The 13,187-nt window shown below is 44.3% G+C and overlaps 1 protein-coding gene across 8 annotated transcripts in view; it reads left to right on the top strand.

The window, feature by feature from the left end:
• The window catches only part of MSI2 (musashi RNA binding protein 2), a 1,055,328-nt gene that overhangs the window by 1,015,874 nt on the left and 26,267 nt on the right, over nt 1-13,187 (top strand). The gene's annotated exons all lie outside the window — the stretch shown is intronic.

Here is a 13,187-nt window from a genome sequence, read left to right as displayed (position 1 = left end):
CTGTTAACTGGGTTCAGATCACAAGTTGTACGGTGTGATTGGTGTGGCTGGTATGAGTCTTACCCGGGATTCAAGATACTTCCTTATTGTGTACGCTCGTCCGGGCACAGTACCTAACTGAGGCTTGGAGGAGGGTCATGGGGGGAGGAGCCAGTACACACCATGTGATCCTAAAAGCTTGCTTTTGTGCCCTGTCTCCTGCGGAGCCGCTATTCCCCATGGTCCTGACGGAGTCCCCAGCATCCACTACGGACTATGAGAAATAGATTTATCGGTAAGTAAAATCTTATTTTAACCATCTGTGCTGAGCCATGGATATTCTTAAAACATGGACCGTTAGTGCTCCTTGGGAACCGATGGCCTAGATGGTCTTGATTACATGGTCTTTATCACTTCACATTTCAGCACTCTATGGGGAAAATTCAAATGTTTCAAAAGACAGTTGGGTGTCTTTCAGCACTCTATGGGGGGAATTCAAATGTTTGAAAAGTCAGCTGGGTGTCTGTTTTTTCCTATCTCCTAGACAGGAAAAACAGACACCCAACCGACTTTTCAAACATTTGAATTCCCCCCTATGTGCCTAATTCAGATGCGGATGGAGGTGCGGCACGTGCTGCCATGTACAATTGTTCGGTACTTTGCGTATGCGCTGGACCTATACTGCATGTGTGTAGTACAGGTCTGCGATATCAGACTCAGATTGGTTCAAACAGCCGGCTGATAGTGACTCAGATAATCCGATGCTGCACCCTAAGTCATAGCTTGAACACTAGTGCAAGCAAGAGGCGTGACGCTTCCTACTGCAGTACCATTTTTATTGTTATCGTTGCTGCTTCCATGTAAGCAACAGCGATAACAGCTCTGTCCACATCTGAATCGGATCCAGTTTATCTTCTTTGATATTTGTTGTGTTATTTGTTGAGATATAACTTGATACCTCCATATATTAATAAAAGTTATGTTTTTGAATATTGATGAGTGCTCCGCCAACAAAATATTTTACTGTATCTCTTTTTCTAACGTCTTTCAAAGACTCAATGGCAAATTAAACTTGCACAACTGAGGGAAGTTAAGGGGAAATATGGTCAAGGACTAGGGCAAATAGATTAATATCTTATAAAAGCCCTTCTGTACAAGTCTGTTTTTGTCGTAACAAAAATATTTTTTCCCTGACTGATTGCACACTGACTCCATGGCTAGAGCAACATGCATATTTATTGTGTGCATAGTAAAATGAAAAAAGGAAAGAGAACCATTCGCATGTTTAGTAAGAACAGAAACACATTAATTAAGAGTTTCCTTTTATTTATCTTTAATTGCTTTTGTTTGCCTACAATCACATCTCTTTTCTTTCAATAGCAAGACAGCTCAAATAACTGGTGGGTTTTTTATTTACAGTCTGCTTGGCAACATGTACATCCCATCCTCTTTCCACCCCCTTGACAAATGGGCGGCACTAGCGTTAGTGAGCTTGCAGTATTTGGGTGCTTATTATAGAAGATGTGTCCATATATCATCATACACGTATTTACCAGGAAATTATTTACAACAATAGAAAATCATCATATGAAGTCAGCTCGGTGTTTATGATATTATTTAAACATTCTGTAAATTGAGACTGAGAAATTGTAATATGTACAAGTAATTATTGAAAGTAACATTTTTATACACTATGGGGTATATGCAATTGCGGTCGAATTGCTGCAAATGTCGAAAAACGGGGCATTTTCGACACACAAAAAATTCGACAATGCAATACAGTACTTTTCGACAAAAAAACGGCCGTTTCAGATTCGACTTTTTGAAATTCGACAGTTGTCAAATTCGACATGTCTGCAATGGTAAAAATGCGGCTTTTCGACAAAAGTATATTCAATTGAAGAATGTCGATTCGACAACAGTGCTTTTCGACAGTCATTTCGTCAATTTCAGTACGCCTCATTTTGCTGGCAGAATCTAATAAAAAAAATTAAAAACATGTTTTTTTGTGTGTTTTTTTTTGTTGCTAATAGCATATCTATTTATATTAGAAGGGATTATCTACTTGGTTTGTCTATTAGAAGCCACAAGTATTATTTATATATTTTTTTAAAGAATTTTTTTTTTTTTTAACTGACTAAAATAATGTGGAGAGATCAGAGCATGTTTTTCAGTGGGAAGGGGTGGGAATGGGTTAGAAATCAAGAAAAAAATGTGTGGGGTCCCCCTTCCTAAGCATAACCAGCCTTGGGCTATTTGAGCCGGTCCTGGTTGTAAAAATACTTGAAAAAAATTGACAGGGGATCCCCCGTATTTTTACAACCAGCACCGGGCTCTGCGTCCGGTCCTGGTGCAAAAAATACGTGGGACAAAAAGCGTAGGGGTCCCCCGTATTTTTAACACCAGCACCGGGCTTCACTTGTCAGAGAGATAATGCCACAGCCGGGGGACACTTTTATATCGGTCCCTGTGGCCGTGGCATTAAATCACTAACTAGTCACCCCTGGCCGGGGTACCCTGGAGGAGTGGGGACCCCTTAAATCAAGGGGTCCCCCCCTCCAGCCACCCAAGGGCCAGGGGTGAAGCCCGAGGCTGTCCCCCCCCCCCCCCATCCAATGGCTGCGGATGGGGGGCTGATAGCCTTGTGTCAAATAAAAGAATATTGTTTTTTGTAGCAGAACTACAAGTCCCAGCAAGCCTCCCCCGCAAGCTGGTACTTGGAGAACCACAAGAACCAGCATGCAGGGGGGAAATGGGCCCGCTGGTACCTGTAGTTCTACTGCAAAAAATCAAGGGGTCCCCCCCTCCAGCCACCCATGGGCCAGGGGTGAAGCCCGAGGCTGTCCCCCCCCCCCCCCCCATCCAATGGCTGCGGATGGGGGGCTGACAGCCTTGTGTCAAATAAAAGCGGTTCAGCGGTGAGGTTACTGACCGCGAGTAACCTCACCGCTGACCGCAAAGTTCCCACCATTGAAGATAATGGAGCGGCATAGTGCTATGCGCCGTCTGAGCTCAGACGCGCACAGCCAATCAGGAGAGTACCACGACGTGGCGCTCCCTGATTGGCTGAAGGGACCCTCTGTGACAGGAGTCACGTGGGGTCCCGGCATTCGGGGAAAGGGGTGCCATGTGTAAACATGGGACCCCTTTCAGTGCGTGGTCCGGGTAAATGCGTTATATTTTTTTGCCAAGTACGAGGATTACAAGTAGAAGAGGACAGATCTACACTGGATTTTGGTGAGTATAATTTTATTTTCAGGTACCCCGTGGATTCTGCTTGGAGAAGTGGACAGAGTCGGCGTGTGAACATAGGTAAGTATGTGTGTGTCGGCATGCATGTATGTAATAAAGTTTTACTTTCACGGTGTGCGTGTACTGTTTTTATTTGGGGGGGTTTTTTGCAGTAGAACTACAGGTACCAGCGGGCCCGTTTTTCCCCCCGCATGCTGGTTCTTGTGGTTCTCAAAGTACCAGCTTGCTGGGGAGGCTTGCTGGGACTTGTAGTTCTGCTACAAAAAACAATATTCTTTTATTTGACACAAGGCTATTAGCCCCCCATCCGCAGCCCTTGGATGGGGGGGACAGCCTCAGGCTTCACCCCTGGCCCTTGGGTGGCTGGAGGGGGGGGGGGGGACACCTTGATTTAAGGGGTCCCCACTCCTCCAGGGTACCCCGGCCAGGGGTGACTAGTTAGTGATTTAATGCCACGGCCGCAGGGACCGATATAACAGTTCGCCCGGCTGTGGCATTATCTCTCTGACTAGTGGAGCCCGGTGCTGGTGTTAAAAATACGAGGGACCCCTACGCTTTTTGTCCCCCGTATTTTTTGCACCAGGACCGGACGCAGAGCCCGGTGCCGGTTGTAAAAATACGGGGGATCCCCTGTCAATTTTTTTCCCGTATTTTAACAACCAGGACCGGCTCAAAGAGCCAGATGCTGGTTATGCTTAGGAGGGGGGACCCCCACGCAATTTTTTTCTGGGTTTTTTAAACACTTTTGGATTAATGGTCCCATTCCCCGCTGACATGACACTGAGCTCCTGCGGGAACCATTCGCAAGCCCCACCACGGTGAGCGTACATTACCACAGCATGCCACCACCCCTAACTGAGACAGAAGACTGGTGAGTGCTATGCCGGCATCCCGGTTAGCGGGTCGCCGGCTATTATGGCGGCATGAGGGTACGGAGCGCAGCTCTGAGAGCAGGCTGTGTCCTCAGGCTCAGAACAGTGCGGCTGCACTGCTTATGAGGGGGCGAGCTGAGCCATCTAAAACTACCCACACTGGCAATACCCTTACAGGGACCCTGGTTCACTGTATTAAGCACCAAACATCTCAGCCAGTATTAAAAAAAACAAGAAGGCCGCGTGCCATTGATGGGGCGGGTCTTCACTATGAGCAGATCCAGCAGCTCACCAGCGCCATTTTTCCTCTGCAGATCCACAGTGACAGACTGACAGAGAAGCGCAGCTCCTCCGGAGGGACTTCAGATTACCTCAGCGGTATCAGGGGGTCATAGCAAGGGGGGCGGGGAACGTTATTAGTGTACTAACCACTTATCAGGGTACTTAGCCTGCGACCCAGCTAAACTTGCAATTAGCAGTAAGGGCGCTGTGTGGCTGGCTCCAAAACACTCTGTCTCTCCCTAGCAGAGCTCTGTGTGGGTTACTTGTGCTTAACCTTTTTCTGTGTATGGGGTGTGATTTCACATTTACAATGTCAAAGGAGTGTGTTTCATGCACGGCAGAGTGTTTTTCTTCCCCAGGAGGATCACTATAGTGTACTCAGGATAGTACACATTCTCACGCTAGTAGGTCCGAACCAGCATGGTTGGATTTACTGAAAGGGATGATCTTGACTATTTCTAACATTATCCCAGAATGAGAAAGAGATGCAATACTTAAGACAGTCTGTGGATGACCTGATGAATAGAGATTCAGGCACCACTCCAGCACCTCAGACTCCTTCCATTTATCCACAAAAGCGTACACTGGCTCAAATCCTGCAGGCTGACACTGATGATGAGGTGTCAGATGCAGAGGAGGGTGAGGTGGACTCAGTGGGGGGGGGGGGGGGCAGCTCTGTCACAGGGGGTACAGGCTCTGATAGAAGCTATTAGAAACGTTCTGCAGATTCCTGATAAGGTGACAGAGGAGGAGGCGGTATCTTATTTTAATGTAAAAAAGAAATCCTGTGCTACTTTTCCTGCATCAAAAGAGTTGAATTCTCTATTTGAAGAAACCTGGGTTTATCCTGATAAAAAGTTTCAGATCACTAAGAGATTACTCACATCCTTCCCTTTCCTCAGGATGATAGAAAAAAAATGTGAAAATCCACCGATTGTTGACGCATCGGTATCTAGGTTGTCACGTAAGATAGTCTTACCTGTCCCTGGGGCAGCCTCCTTAAAGGACATGGCTGGCCGCAAAATTGAGAACACTCTCAAATCCCTGTACACAGCTGCTGGGGTGGCCCAGAGAACCACTATTGCTTGCGCATGTATCACTAGGGCCATTGCTAAATGGTCCGGTAATCTAATTGACGAGTTAGGTTTCTTATCCAAGGGGGAGATAGTTTTACTTCTACAGCATATACAGGATTCTGCAACTTTTATGGTAGAGGCCATAAAATAAATAGGTTTGCTCAGTGCACGCACCATGGCCATGGCAATGTCAGCAAGCAGGGGCCTATGACTACGCCAGTGGGCTGCGGATGTGGATTCCAGGAAAGGCATGGAAAACCTACCAATTACAGGTGAGACCCTGTTTGGAGCTGAACTGGATACGTGGATTTCCAAGGCTACTGCGGGTAAGTCTACATACCTTCCTTCCGCAGCGCCCCCCCCCCCCCCCAGCTAGGAAAATCTATTCTGCTCCAACTCTGCAGTCCTTTCGGACAGCGAAATTTAAAATCAAAACCAAAGGTTCTTCTATGGCTTTCAAAGGCAATAGAAGTAAACCCAGAAAACCAGCAACTGCTGGTTCACAGGAACAGAACCCCAGTTCTGCTTCCTCTAAGCCTTCAGCATGGCAGTGGACCGCACTGCCTGGAAGACAGGCAGGTGGGATCCCGATTAAGATACTTCAGTCACATATGGGCAATATCATGCCAGGATCCCTGGGTCAAAGATCTTATAGCCCAGGGCTACAGACTGGAGTTTTCAGAAACTCCCACCTCACAGATTCTTCAAATCAGCCTTACCAGGCAAGAAGCAAGTATGACTTTACAGGAAGCCATTCAAAAACTGGTACAGACTCAGGTCATTGTTCCACTTCAGCTGCAAAACCAGGGTTATTATTCCAACCTGTTTGTAGTACCGAAACCGGACGGTTCAGTAAGGCCTATTTTAAATCTCAAGTCGTTGAACCCGTACGGGTGTTCAAGTTCAAGATGGAGTCTCTGAGAGCAGTGATCTGGTCTGGAGGAGGGGGAATTCTTGGTCTCTCTAGATATCAAGGATGCGTACCTTCATTGACCGCCTCATCAGGCTTATCTAAGGTTTGCATTACAGGACTGTCACTACCAGTTTCAGGCCCTGCCATTTGGCCTCTCTATGGCACAGAGGGTGTTCACCAAGGTGTAATTGCAGAGTTGATGTTTCTCCGCAAACAAGGAGTGAATATAATACCGTACCTGGACGATCTGCTGATAAAAGCACCATCCAGGGAGAGGTTGTTAGTTAACATTGCCCTCTCAACCCGACTACTCCAGAATCACGGGTGGATTCTGAACCTACCAAAATCTCATCTGGAACCAACACGAAGGCTTCCGTTCCTGGGGATGATACTGGATACGGAGGCACAGAAGGTATTCCTTCCTTTAGACAAGGCATTGGTAATCCAGTCGATGGTACAGGATGTTCTAAAACCAACCCCGATATCGGTGCATCCTATGCATTCGCCTCCTTGGGAAAATGGTAGCCTCTTACGAGGCACTGCAGTACGGAAGGTTTCACGCAAGGCCCTTCCAGCTCGATCTGTTGGACAAATGGTCCGGATCACATCTTTACATGCACCAGAGGATCCGTCTGTTGCCAAAAGCTAGGATTTCTCTTCTGTGGTAGCTTCAGACTTCTCACCTGACCGAGGGCCGAAGGTTCGGGATTCAAAATTGGATTCTGCTAACCACAGACGCAAGCCTCAGAGGTTGTGGAGCTGTCACCCAGGGCGAACAGTTTCAAGGAAAATGGTCAAGTCAGGAAACCATCCTTCCAATCGACATTCTGGAACTAAGGGCCATATACAACGCCTTTCTACAGGCATCACATCTTCTTCAAGATCACGTCATTCAGGTTCAGTCGAACAATGTGACGGCGGTAGCTTACATAAACCGACAGGGAGGAACAAAGAGCAGAGCAGCCATGTCAGAGGTAACAAGGATTCTCCTCTGGGCAGAAAGACACGCTGTGGCATTGTCTGCAATCTTCATCCCGGGAGTAGACAACTGAGAAGCAGACTTCCTCAGCAGACACGACCTCCACCCAGGAGAGTGGGGTCTTCATCCGGAGGTGTTCGGGTGCTTGACACGTCGGTGGGGAATGCCACAGATCAACAAGAAACTCCATTGGTATTGTTCCAGGTCGAGAGACCCACAAGCAGTGGCGGTGGACACTCTGGTGTCTCCATGGGTCTACCAGATGGTGTACGTGTTTCTACCACTTCCATTGATCCCAAAAATTCTCAAAAGAATAAAAAGGGAAAAGGTTCAAGCAATTTTCATTGCTTCGGACTTGCCAAGAAGGGCCTGGTACGCAGATCTACTGGAGATGCTCCTGTAGGACCCGTGGCCTCTACCTCTTTGTGAGGATCTTCTACAACAGGGGCCGTTCATCTATCAAGACTTACTACGGCTACGTTTGATGGCATGGAGGTTGAGCACCAAATTCTAGCACGGAAGGGATCCCGTATAGGCTTATTCCAACCCTGATTCAAGCCAGAAAGGGGGTAAAGTCTAAGCATTACCACCGTATTTGGAAAAAATATGTCTCTTGGTGTGAGAACAGGAAATTTCCTGTGGTAGAATTTCAACTGGGACGTTTTCTCCTTTTTCTGCAGTCAGGTGTGGATGTGGGCCTACGTTTGGGCTCCATAAAAGTCCAGATTTCGGCCTTACCCATTTTCTTCCAGAAACAATTGGCTTCTCTCCCTGAGGTTCAGAAATTTTTTAGGGGGGTTCTGCACATCCAACCGCCCTTTGTGCCTCCTACGGCACCTTGGGATCTCAATGTTGTGTTGCAGTTCCTAAAATCGGAATGGTTTGAGCCTTTACAGGACGTTGACGGAAAGTTTCTTACGTGAAAGACCGTCACACTATTGGCCTTGACTTCAGCAAGACGTGTGTCGGAGCTGGGGGCATTGTCTCACAACAGCCCCTATTTGATTTTTCATGAAGATAGGGCTGAACTCAGAACTCATCAGAAATTTCTTCCTAAGGTGGTGTCTGCGTTTCATATCAACCAACCTATTGTGGTTCTGGTGGTTACCGACACCTCTGTTACTTCAAGGTCCTTGGATGTTGTGAGGGCTTTGAAGATCTATGTGACAGAAAATCTGACTCGCTGTTTGTTCTTTATGATCCCAATAAAATTGGGTGTCCTGCTTCAAAGCAGTCTAGTGCTCGCTAGATCAGGCTTACTATCCAGCATGCTTATTCTACGGCAGGCTTGCCAGTTCCAAAATCTGTGCAGGTCCACTCTGCAAGGTCGGTGGGTTCTTCCTGGGCGGCTGCCCGGTGTGTCTCGGCTCTACAGCTCTGCCAAGCAGCTACTTGGTCAAGTTCGAACACGTTTGCTGAGTTCTACAAGTTCAATACTTTGGCCTCTGAGAACCTTCAGTTTGGTAAATCAGTTCTGCAGGAACTTCAGTACTCTCCCACCCGGTGTGGGAGCTTTGGTACATCCCCATGGTACTAATGTGGATCCCAGTATCCTCTAGGACGTAAGAGAAAATAGGATTTGAATTACCTACCGGTAAATCCTTTTCTCGTAGTCCGTAGAGGATACTGGGCGCCCGCTCAGTGCTTCGTTTATTCCTGCACTATTACTTGGTTAAGTATTGTTGGTTCAGCTGTTGCTGTTCCTGGTTTAAAGTTTGGTTAGCTTGGCTTTCCTCTAGTTTGTCTGTGCTGGTTCGGAATCTCCCGCTATCTTTCTATCCTTCTCTTAAAGTATGTCCGTCTCCTCAGGCACGGTTTCCTAGACTGAGTCTTGTAGGAGGGGCATAGAGAGAGGAGCCAGCCCACACTATCAAATTCTTAAAGTGACCATGGCTCCTAGTGGACCCGTCTATACCCCATGGTACTAATGTGGACCTCAGTATCCTCTACGGAGTACGAGAAAAGGATTTACCGGTAGGTAATTAAAATCCTATTTTTTTTTTCCTCCCCTGGTGTATAAATGTTGAAAAGCAAGAACAATTGCTTGTAAATTTATATTAGAGATTACATTGAATATTGTTTGGTGGCATTTATAGTTATATTTTGATAACCATTTAATTATTCATCTGGACAAGCAGGGGTATGGGTCGTTGGATAGACACAACTTAGGTCGACCATGGAATGTCGACAGGGACAATAGGTCGACATGTTCATTAGGTCAACATGTACTAGGTCGACAGGTCAAAAGGTCGACATGAGGATTTTGACTGTTTTTGGTGTCGTTTTCTCCGTAAAGTGACGTGGAACCCAAATTAGTGCACTGTGTGCCCTCGCATGGCTCGCTTCGCCACGTGGACTACGATCCAATCGTAGTCCACGTGGATCAAGTATGAAAAAATCCAAAAAATTTGAAAAATGCACGTCGACCTTTTGACCTGTCGACCTAATGCATGTCGACCTAATGGCATTGTCTACCTTAAGTGGTCGACCTAATAAGTGTCGACCTACCTAACGACCGTAACCCACAAGCAATATGACTATGCATGAAATGTCCTATTTGTGCTACCTTCATTGTATAAAATTGGGGGCTACTGTGACATACAGTATGATGTACATTCCAATAAGCGCAAATATCACCATCAGGCCACATGAATGTTGCTTAATGTACGTCTGAAAGTAAGGCAAGGTAAGCGCATATCTATGGTCTCAGCAACCCATGCTAGTAGAGGGCACCAGACCTAAAGGAAAAACCACCAGCTGTGATTTATTTGCTCAGGTAGCAGCCTGATTCAGAAGCTATCTGCTATTGAGACACTCTCTAATTTACTGTATGTGTGGGATCTTGGGTTCTAGCAGGTTTTGGTAGGTGGGTGTAAATGTAACTAGTGCAGGCAACCATTTGAAATGAGGTTATGGACACTATTACCCCACAGTGCTGATGTGGGTGTAAGGGTCTGAACGTCTATTATTACTAATTTTAATTGTCTCTCCTTTGGTTGTTGAAATATTGGAGAGTATGATTGCCATGAACCAGATGCTTTTCTGGTCGCCTTTTTTTAATGGTTAATATCAGAAAGAGGGCCTTGGCATTCACCGCCTATTTCTTTCCCATCAGTGCCATTCTTTGTTAGTGTAGTGAGAAGGCAGAGTTGTATTCATTCGGTTTTGTGCTCTGCATTAAAATTCTACTGGGCAAATGGATTGCCTTAGTATGTTTCATAATATTAGATTATTATAGTTTCACATCTGCTAAATAAATTGTCTGCTTTCTACGTAAGATATTGAAAGCTGCTGTGCCCTTAAGCAATGTTAGATGTTATCTAAAGAGTTAAGCCGCTGTATTCATAGTGTATATTTAGAATGTATTTTATTAAGCTTTTTATGTATGGTATACCAGATTACACTGAAAGCACAACCCCGTGTTTTTCTAGTTGCTTAGTTTTTTATTAAAAAACAACAACCCTGTAGTGCTTTGAACAGTTGTATACTATTGAAACATTCAGTTAATATTTTAGTGATCATTAAAAGATATGCAGCTATATAGGATGTTCCACACTGTAGGCATATTGCTACAGTATGTAATATATTAGAGATATTTTGTACATCTGTATTTCTTTACTCATGCTGTCTGTTAAGGTTATCAGTGGATCCACCTGTGTGCTAAAGCCATGGTAGTGCCTCATCCCAACAATTATATAAGAAAACAAGTTCATTTTTAATCCTTATTTTGTATAGGCATATAGCACATAAAAATGTATATATTGATTTTGTATGTTCTCTTCACATCTCAGCCCAGCTTCTAATATTTGGTTTATTTTGTTAAGACAGGCGCTTTTTTCCCCCTTCTTAATGTACATAAACAATGGTACAATTCAAAGGGTAAGCAAAGTACACACAACAAAACTGGACAAACCGTATAAGAATAATTAACCAGTAAGACTAGGCTATCACACCGGACACTGTATCAGAGCCGTAACTAGACATTTTGGTGCCCTGTGCCAGAAAAATAATTGGTGCGCATTCACACACTCCCCCCACCACCACACACACCATATTTAGAATAGGAACAGTGTGCGACAAAGGCACATGGCAGAAATATAGGGGTGTGACTTCATGGGAAAGGGGAGTGATAACAAAAAATGAGCTGCAGCGCTGCCCGGCTACCTATGTGAGAAGAAGTAGCTGGACAATGCAACTGAGCTACACGGCGGGCGAGTGAACATCACAGTGCGGTGGCTACGCTGCCGAGCGGGTGTTGCCGGTGGTCCTGAATCCACAGTGCATATGCGCTGTGTGTCAGGCACCACTGCACAGCGCTAGTTACGGCCCTGCACTGTATAAACACATACTAAAAAAACTAGTTAGGTTGTAAGAGACAATACTAGTGAATAACATAAGAAAGGGATAAACTGGAGTGGAGTGGGGGAGCAGGTAATAAAAAAATTATGGATAAAATGTAAGTGCAGCTATGGGTTTAGGGAGCAGGAGAAACTGAGGGTAGGAGAAGGAATGAGAAAGGAGGCGAGAAGGAAAGTTAGTAGAAACCTGGGAGAGGTAAAGATTGAGATTACATTTCTAATCATTTTTGTTCCCTTGATATATTTAGATTTTATTTTTGTTTGGCGTTTTTATTATTATGATTGTATTATTCTACATTGGTCTCATGGCAACATACTGTACATTACACATATTTTATTTTATTTTCCAATATCAATGCAAATTAAAGCTCTACAAATGTTGAAATGCAACATACAGTAGTTTGCTGCTGAAGACTAACACTTCCAATATGGCTTGGCTGGTCAAAGTTGATCTTAAGTTGTTGCATTTGTGGGACCCAAATTATGCCCAATTCCAATTCACAATCTGAGGCTTCAATTGCATGTAGACAGACTTAAACATGATATGGAAGTATTCAGTGAGCAACATTTGAATAGTTTTCTCATTAATTAGAGTTTTTGTGATGTTAGTGGTTAGGCAAGGTAGGATAAGGGTTGATACACAGTGTATACATACATGCATATTTCAAGGCAGCAGGTTAAAACAATAACTTTACAGAATATCCTCCCAACACAATTTGTAACATGATTCTATTATGCGAAAATAAGGTATTGATTTGACCCTTATAATTTATCCCATTTCTTTCACTTAAAATGAGTTAACATATTATTATTATTATTATTATTATTTATTTATATGGCGCCACATGGAATCCACAGAGCCCAATTACAGAGTAAACAAATAAGCAAAACATGAAGACAGTGACTTACAGTTAAGTACAATATAGGACAAGTACAGGGTATATAAACATACTGTAGCTGTGTCAGTAAACAGCAATGAAATAGGTATCAGGGTGGCAGAAAACCAAGGTATTTGGTGCCATCAAAGGGAGTATTGAAAAAGAAGATAGGTTAAGTAAGAGACGTAAAAGCACATGAGGGAAGAGGACCCTGCTTGTGAAAGCTTACATTCTACTCCATTATCAGTGTGACTATATAAAGCCTACAATGTGTTGTAGGTTTTACGCTTATTGATCTTCTTATTAATTATCAATAATGTATAGCTAGTAGTCTTCAAACTAGATAGAACACACCTCATAAGTTTACATTTTCAGATCCTTTGAAGTTTGCATGGAACATGAATGCTGTCTCCACATATCAAAATATTGCAGAAGAAATTAAAAATAAAATACAAACTGCATTGTCCTAGAATGCAATGTTTAAAACAACCTCATCTGTTCTATAGTGTTCTTAATTCCTTATCACCTATTATGGGTGTCCATAGAACATTGAATGATTGCTATTTGAACATGTATGTAATCAGGTTTTCATTAAAAC

The sequence above is a fragment of the Pseudophryne corroboree genome, chromosome 2 (assembly GCF_028390025.1).
Source record: "Pseudophryne corroboree isolate aPseCor3 chromosome 2, aPseCor3.hap2, whole genome shotgun sequence".
Taxonomy (NCBI): Eukaryota; Metazoa; Chordata; class Amphibia; order Anura; family Myobatrachidae; genus Pseudophryne; species Pseudophryne corroboree.
This window is presented reverse-complemented; position numbering and strand designations above follow the sequence as displayed.